This window comes from Bremia lactucae, linkage group LG16, assembly GCF_004359215.1.
Source record: "Bremia lactucae strain SF5 linkage group LG16, whole genome shotgun sequence".
Classification (NCBI taxonomy): Eukaryota; Oomycota; class Peronosporomycetes; order Peronosporales; family Peronosporaceae; genus Bremia; species Bremia lactucae.
In genome coordinates this window covers 932,202-939,872 of record NC_090625.1, presented here as the reverse complement: position 1 = coordinate 939,872, position 7,671 = coordinate 932,202, and positions in this window count along the sequence as shown.

Genomic DNA, 7,671 nt, shown 5'->3' with positions numbered 1-7,671 from the left:
TTTGCCCCAGCAGGGACCCTGGCATAGCAGCGAGCCATCATATGGCCGCGCTTGCCGCATTTAAAACAGACCACGTCTGCATTGCCCAACTCCATAGGAGTGGCATCTGTCCTCTCGGCCGACGGCTTATACCAAGCTGTCGCCGAGGCACTGTTGTAGGATTGCTCCTCAACTAAGGCAATTTGGATTGCCTCTTCCATCGTCGACGGCACCTTTCTGAAAAGGGCCTGTCGCGATGGGCCATGCCGTAGTCCGTTCATAAACGTGGGCACCTTAATGTGCTCCGGAATCGGACCTACGGTTATGGATGCGGACAGCGAGCGCATCTCTTGCACATACTCTTGCAGAGATCGCTTCGCCTGTCGCGCCCCAAAGAAGCGCGCCTGAAGCAACACTTCGTTGTTCGGCGGCTGGTACATGGCGCGAATCTTATCCTTAAAGATCGCCCATGAGGGGAACGCTTTTCTGTCCGCCATAAGCGCCGAGTAAGCCCACTCTGAGGCCTTACCGCGCAGATGCGACATAGCGTACGACACCATCCGGCTGTCGTCCTCGATGAGCTGGGCGACACCACATTGCTCCACGGCTAAAAGCCAGTGGACAATCGTGTGCGCCGCAGTTCCATCGAACTTGGGCGGGTCCATCCGAATGGGCCTCGGCTGATGCGGCCGGGCAGAGAGCATCTCAACAGTCCTGTTGAGAGCCTCGCTCCGAGCCTGCTCATGCCTCAGCTCATCCTAAGTTTGAGTGACGGACTCCGCCGCAGCATGGCTCTGTGCCTCGCACGCGGCTCTCCGCTGTCCGAGCACGAATGCCTCAAACTGCTCCAACTGAGCAACATGTTGCTCAGGAGGACTACCCAGGAGCCTGGGGCCAGGGCCTGTTCTACTAAAACCCTGCGCCATGAGCCCTGCCATCTCCCGATGATGTTCAGAAAGGTGGATGGAATGAACCTAATTAATGTTTCGACTCATCATCACGTATACACACAGAGATGCGGGTCGTAGGAAGACTTTCAAGTGCTACCAAGTGTAGGCGGGCACGTCTTAATGCGGCCATGCTCTACTTAGACACACACCCTAGCACAGCAGGAAGCGGTTAAACCAGCTTTTCTTGCGTGCAGTGAGGTAGTTGAGGTGGGCGCGTTAGCGACCTCACCCACTGCACTAAGTACTCTGGTAAAGGGTCGTTACGGGAGCGGTAATCCGGCTCCTCGTGCGCACTTACCAAGTAGGGAGTAGTTTTCAGACTGATTTATATTAAATCGCATTAAATGTTAATACCTATTTCTACGAATCAAAATGTCATCTCTGTAGATAACACTTATATGTATTATGAACGTATCTTTCTAGATACCTCGCGTAACGGATGACGCTAGGCGTCATCCCTCCTAATGTGAATGCACCCATGTGCATCACATCCACAAGGGTTGATCACAAATGTGCACCACACCCGAGTGTTGGGTCTAATTACTATTATTTATTAATTGACCATCCCCTTAAGTACACCAAGTGTTTTTCACTCTATCACTCTAGCGACCCGGGTTCACATACACGGCGCCAAAGATGCCACATAAAAGAAGCAATGTCGTGGGTCGTTTGTGTCCGAGCGAAGGCTCGTCAGCGTTACGAAAGCCTGAAGACTCGCTTGGACCTTCTGGAGAAGATAATGCTGAGGGTCTGCGTTTCTCCGTGATCTCCCTCGCTCTCCCAGTCCTTTTTGTGGTGGAAGGATTCGATCGGTTGACAGTTATTCATCTTCACCCGAACGACGCTCGAGTCACAGTCGGCGTCACCATCGGTCTCCTTAGTCGGATGGGAATATGTGACCTCATTTGGGTCTACATATCAATCCGGACGACCCACGTAAAATACGGGTGCGTCTTCATATACGGGGGAAGGGTGAGCCTATAATTTAGGTATCCAACCTCTTCTACCACCGTAAAGGGCCCAATGAAACGCGACAACAACTTCATTGTACCTCCAATTAGTACAGAAATTTCATTTTTGTGGGTAGAGTAGCAGTACTTAATAGTACTCTTTCACCCAATGAAGCCTTCATTATTTTTGCGACCATTTCGGTCCGCATATTCTTTTTGCTTGTCCTGGGCGCTTGCCATTGCGTCATGGACTTTTCGTGTTATGGCTAATTGCTCAACCACAGAGCGCTGAGCCTCGCTCACGCTTTTAGCATCAAACTCGTTTATGATACCGCCAAGAGGTCGGTCATAAGGCGTAATCTTATTGACCACTGCTAAACTGGCAGGGTCACTAGGGCAAATTTCTATCTTACGGTGGTAGAAGAGGTTGGAGACCTAAATTATAGGCTGACCCTTCCCCCGTATATGAAGACGCACCCGTATTTTACGTGGGTCGTCCGGATTGATATGTAGACCCAAATGAGGTCACATATCCCCATTCGGCTAAGGAGACCGATGGTGACACCGTGAGTCGAGCGTCGTTCGGGTGAGGGGGGCGGTGAAGGCGAAAAGCTATCGGACCGATGCCTCCCACAACGAACAGGACTTGGAGAGCGAGAGACATCACGCGAGTAACGCGGATCCCTTAGCATTATCCGTTCAAAGAGGTCCAAGCGAGTCTTCAGGCGTCCATAACCCTGACGAGCCTTTGCTCGGACATCAACGAGATCCGAGGTCAGTCGTGAGAATTGACCCTCGAGACCTGCAACGCGTCGTTCAGCAGCACTTAACGCCTGTGACTGAACGGACGAAGGTAAGGCAGCGGCGAGTAGTTGGGCGAGATCGCCACTCCTATCGGGACCCGCCTCCACTAATGGAAGCGGGTGGGAACCAACGCTTCCTTGTTAGAAGGTTGCTTGCCCACCGCTCCGTGAGGCAAGGGTATCAGATCCTCGTCCAATGGAAAGGTTACCCGAGGAGTTTTGATTCTTGGGAACCGATCGATACCCTACGTACTGATGTGCCCGGCTTGGTGGTTGCTTATGAAATGGAGCACCAGCTGAGGCCACTTCGCTAGTCTCAAATGGACTAGCAGAAGTAGTGTTGCGAGAAGAAACAGGGGGTACAGTACCGCCCATGATTTCTTTCACACACAAGCGGGCGAAATTAAATTGCTGCGACCGCTGTTTCATCGCATCGGAATGCGGATGATTGCGGCGCAGAAATTTCGCCTCGTATTGGTCGGGCGTTTCATTCGAACGCAACACGATCGAGATTGGGAAATTTGCCCAAGCGGTTTTCCCTGAGCCCTCCATGATTGAAAGACGCCATAATAATTATGTGCGTCTCCAAGAGTGCGCTCTAGGAGCGACGCTCTTGGCCCGTTTAAGCGAGGCCATTTAGATGGAGGGGCATCTTTGGTATGCCACCCGTCACATTGCCACGTTCTAAACGACTGGCTTGTGACACCGACTGAGCACGTTCACGTGTCGTCGGCGAAGCTTTAGACTCCGAATCTTCTATGTCAGAACCATGGATTTATGGTCTGAGCACAAGGCGTTGTGGTTATACCTAACGGAAAAGCGGCTATGCCTTTATGGGCCGCGCTCTCATTACCTGTCGCTGCGCTATCCAGCGCAGACGACGAGACGACAGCATTCGTAAATGATGCTGTCTCCATGTTGTGAGCCATGAGAGAGGTTTGGATAGGCAATAATGCGCCATCATCCTTTCTCATGAGCTCGTTGTCCGCATCACTACTATGAGGTGACGGCAACGGTGTCGACTCATTGTAGTCGACAATAAGCGACGGATCAGCATCCTCACTGTTAGAGTGGGATGGATCCTTTAGCCCCGTTAACGCGACAGCAGCAGTAGCTGTCGGCGTTTCGACTGAGGCATTTGAACGCGGCCGGCGAATAACGGGGCGCGTGCACTTAGTGTGAGGTTGAGTGGGCGTCTACGCAGACGACCCACCAACGTGGCCCCTTTTTAGGTGGCATCTTTGGCACCGTGTATGGAAACACGTGCGCTAGAGTGATTGAGTGGACTAGCGGCGCGTAAAGCTGCTCGCAGTTCCTCTCTCTTTAACGAATTTTTAAATACGTAAATTCGTCCTTAAAGGGGGGGATGGTGTAACGGGCTTAAGTTGCCCTAATTTTACACAGTCCACGTTAAGTACACTTGGTGTACTTTAGGGGATGGTCGATTACTAAATTATAGTAATTAGACCCAGCATTCGGGTGCGGTGCACATTTGTGACCAACCCTTGTGTATGCGATGCACATGGGTGCATTCACATTAGGAGGGATTAGCGACCTCACCGAACACACTAAGTACTCTGGTTAAGTGTTGTCACAGGAGCGGTAATTCGGCTCCTCGTGCGCACTTACCAAGTAGGAAGTAATTTTCAGACTGCTATATATTTAATTGTATTATATATGAATACCTATTTTTACCAATCAAATGTCATCTCTATAGATAACACTTAATAAGTATTGCGAGCGTATCTTTCTAGATACCTCGCGTAACGGATGACGCTAGCCGTCATCATGGATAACGCTTGGCGACATCGCGCCCACCACAACTACCTCACTGCACGCAAGAGAAGCAGGCAGGTTAAACCGCTCCTCGCTGTGCTAGGGTGTGTGTCTAAGTAAAGCGTGGCCGCATTACGACGTGCCCGCCTACAAAATGGATGTAATCTCGATTATTACATAAATGTTCAATAGCTCCCGTGTGGCATTACTTTCAAATTGCTGTCAATGGGGAACCTTCAGGGCAATTTCGCAAAAGAATAAATGGCAATGGAGGTTAAGATCTACTACAGCTTGCTGCGGTGTTGGTGCCACATGATCTTGCTAAAGCCACAATTGTCGGTCAGAAATATCCTTTAGTGGCGTATTATTCTGAATGAGTTTAATGAAGCGGAGCTGACATGGAATTTCCCAACATTTTTCGGGTGATATCCCGGCAATTTCCGTTGCTGCTATTTCTGCTGTTTTTGATTATAGCGGCTACATCATCAGCAACACCAGCAATAGCAGCAGCAGAAATTGCCGGAGCATCACCCGACAAACGTTTGGAATTCCTGTTGTTGCTATGAGAGCTTATCGGTATTTCGAAAGAGAACCTTTCAATGCATAGCTCAACCTCCCCCTAATGATGGTATCCCCTCAGACCGATTGTGTTGCATTAACTGTTCTTAATTTTCTGATTTGTGCTGTGCAGGTAACTTCTATCTTATTTCGGACAGTCAGTAAGTCGCCATTGGTCTTTCATAGATATTTTTCAGCATACTGTGCATTCCTTCGACACGAGAAGGAATAGTATGGCCAAAGTGCGAAATTTTATTAACCCAGACTGTAACGGGGCACTACGACTTGTACTGCTTCAGTATAAGTCCACTTCGCACTGCTTCAGTTGCGAGTGGTGCCCTACGTTATTTTACGTACGGTCCGATAGCTTTTCGCCTTCACCGCCCCCTCACCCGAACGACGCTCGACTCACGGTGTCACCATCGGTCTCCTTAGCCGAATGGGGATATGTGACCTCATTTGGGTCTACATACCGATTCAGACGACCCACATAATTGGGGGTGCATCCCATATACGGGGGAAGGGTGAGCCTATAATTTAGGTCTCCAACCTCTTCTACCACCGTAAGACAGAAATTTGCCCTAGTGACCCTGCCAGTTTAGCAGTGGTCAAAAAGATTACGCCTTATGACCGACCTCTTAACGGTATCATAAACGAGTTTGATGCTAAAAGCGTGAGCGACGCTCAACGCTTTGTGGTTGAGCAATTAGCCATAACACGAAAAGTCCATGACGCAATGGCAAGCGCCCAGGACAAGCAAAAAGAATATGCGGACCGAAATGGTCGCAAAAATAATGAAGGCTTTATTGGGTGAAAGAGTACTATTAAGTACTGCTACTCTACCTAAAAATGAAATTTCTGTACTTATTGGAGGTACAATGACGTTGTTGTCGCGTTTCATTGGGCCCTTTACGGTGGTAGATGAGGTTGGATACCTAAATTATAGGCTCACCCTTCCCCCGTATATGAAGACGCACCCGTATTTTACGTTGGTCGTCCGGATTGGTATGTAGACCCAAATGAGGTCACATATCCCCGACTGTGACTCGAGCGTCGTTCGGGTGAAGATGAATAACTGTCAATCGATCGAATCCTCCCACCACAAAAAGGACCTGGAGAGCGAGGGAGATCACGGAGAAACGCGGAACCTCAGCATTATCTTCTCCAGAAGGTCCAAGCAAGTCTTCAGGCTTTCATAACGCTGACGAGCCTTCGCTCGGACACAAACGACCCACGACATTGCCCCTTTTCGGTGGCATCTTTGGCGCCGTGTATGTGAACCTGGGTCGCTAGACTGATTGAGTGAAAAACACTTGGTGTACTTAAGGGGATGGTCAATTATTAAATTAAATAGTTAGACCCACCACTCGGGTGTGGTGCACATTTGTGACCAACCCTTGTGGATGTGATGCACATAGGTGCATTCACATCAGAAGAGATGACGCCTAGCGTCATCCGTTACGCGAGGTATCTAGAAAGATACGTTCATAATACGTATAAGTGTTATCTACAGAGATGACATTTTGATTGGTAGAAATAGGTATTTACATTTTATGCGATTTAATATAAATCAGTCTGAAAACTACTCCCTTCTTGGTAGTGCGCACGAGGAGACGGATTACCGCTCCCGTGACGACACTTAACCAGAGTACTTAGTGCGTTGGGTGAGGTCGCTAACGCGCCCACCACAACTTCCTCACTGCACGCAAGAGAAGCTGGTTTAACCGCTTCCTGCTGTGCTAGGGTGTGTGTCTAAGTAGAGCATGGCCGCATTAAGACGTGCCCGCCTACACTTGGTAGCACTTGAAAGTCTTCCTACGACCCGCATCTCTGTGTGCATACGTGAGGATGAGCCGAAACATTAATTAGGCTCATTTCATCCACCTTTCTGAACATCATCGGGAGATGACAGGGCTTATGGCGCAGGGTTTTGGTAGAACAGGCCCTGGCCAGGCACGTGGGTAGTTCTTCTGAGCAACATGTTGCTCAGTTGGAGCAGTTTGAGGCTCGGACAGCGGAGAGCCGCGTGCGAGGCACAGAGCCATGCTGCGGCGGAGTCCGTCACTCAGAATCAGGATGAGCGGAGGCATCAGCATGCTCGGACGAAGGCTCTCAACAGGACTGCTGAGATGCTCTCTGCCCGGACGCATCAGCCGAGGCTCATTCGGATAGACCCGGCCAATTCGATGGAGCAATGCGGTGTTGCGCAGCTCATCGACGACGACAGCCGGATGGTCTCGTACGCCATGTCGCACCTGCGTGGTAAGGCCTCGGAGTGGGCTAACTCGGCGCTTATTGCGGACGTTAAGGCATTCCCTACATGGACGATCTTTAAGACTAACATTCGCGCCATGTACCATCCGCCGAACAACGAAATGTTGCTTCATGCGCGCTTCTTTGGAATGCGACAGGCTAAGCGATTTCTGCAAGAATATGTGCAAGAGATGCGCTCGCTGTCGGCGTCCATAACCGTAGGTCCGATTCCGGAGCACATTAAGCTGCCCACGTTTATGAGCGGACTACGGCATGGCCCATCGCGACAAGCCCTTTTAGAAAGGTGCCGTCGACGATGGAAGAGGCAATCCAAATTGCCTTAGTTGAGGAGCAATCCTACAACAGTGCCTCGGCGACAGCTTGGCATAAGCCGTCGGCCGA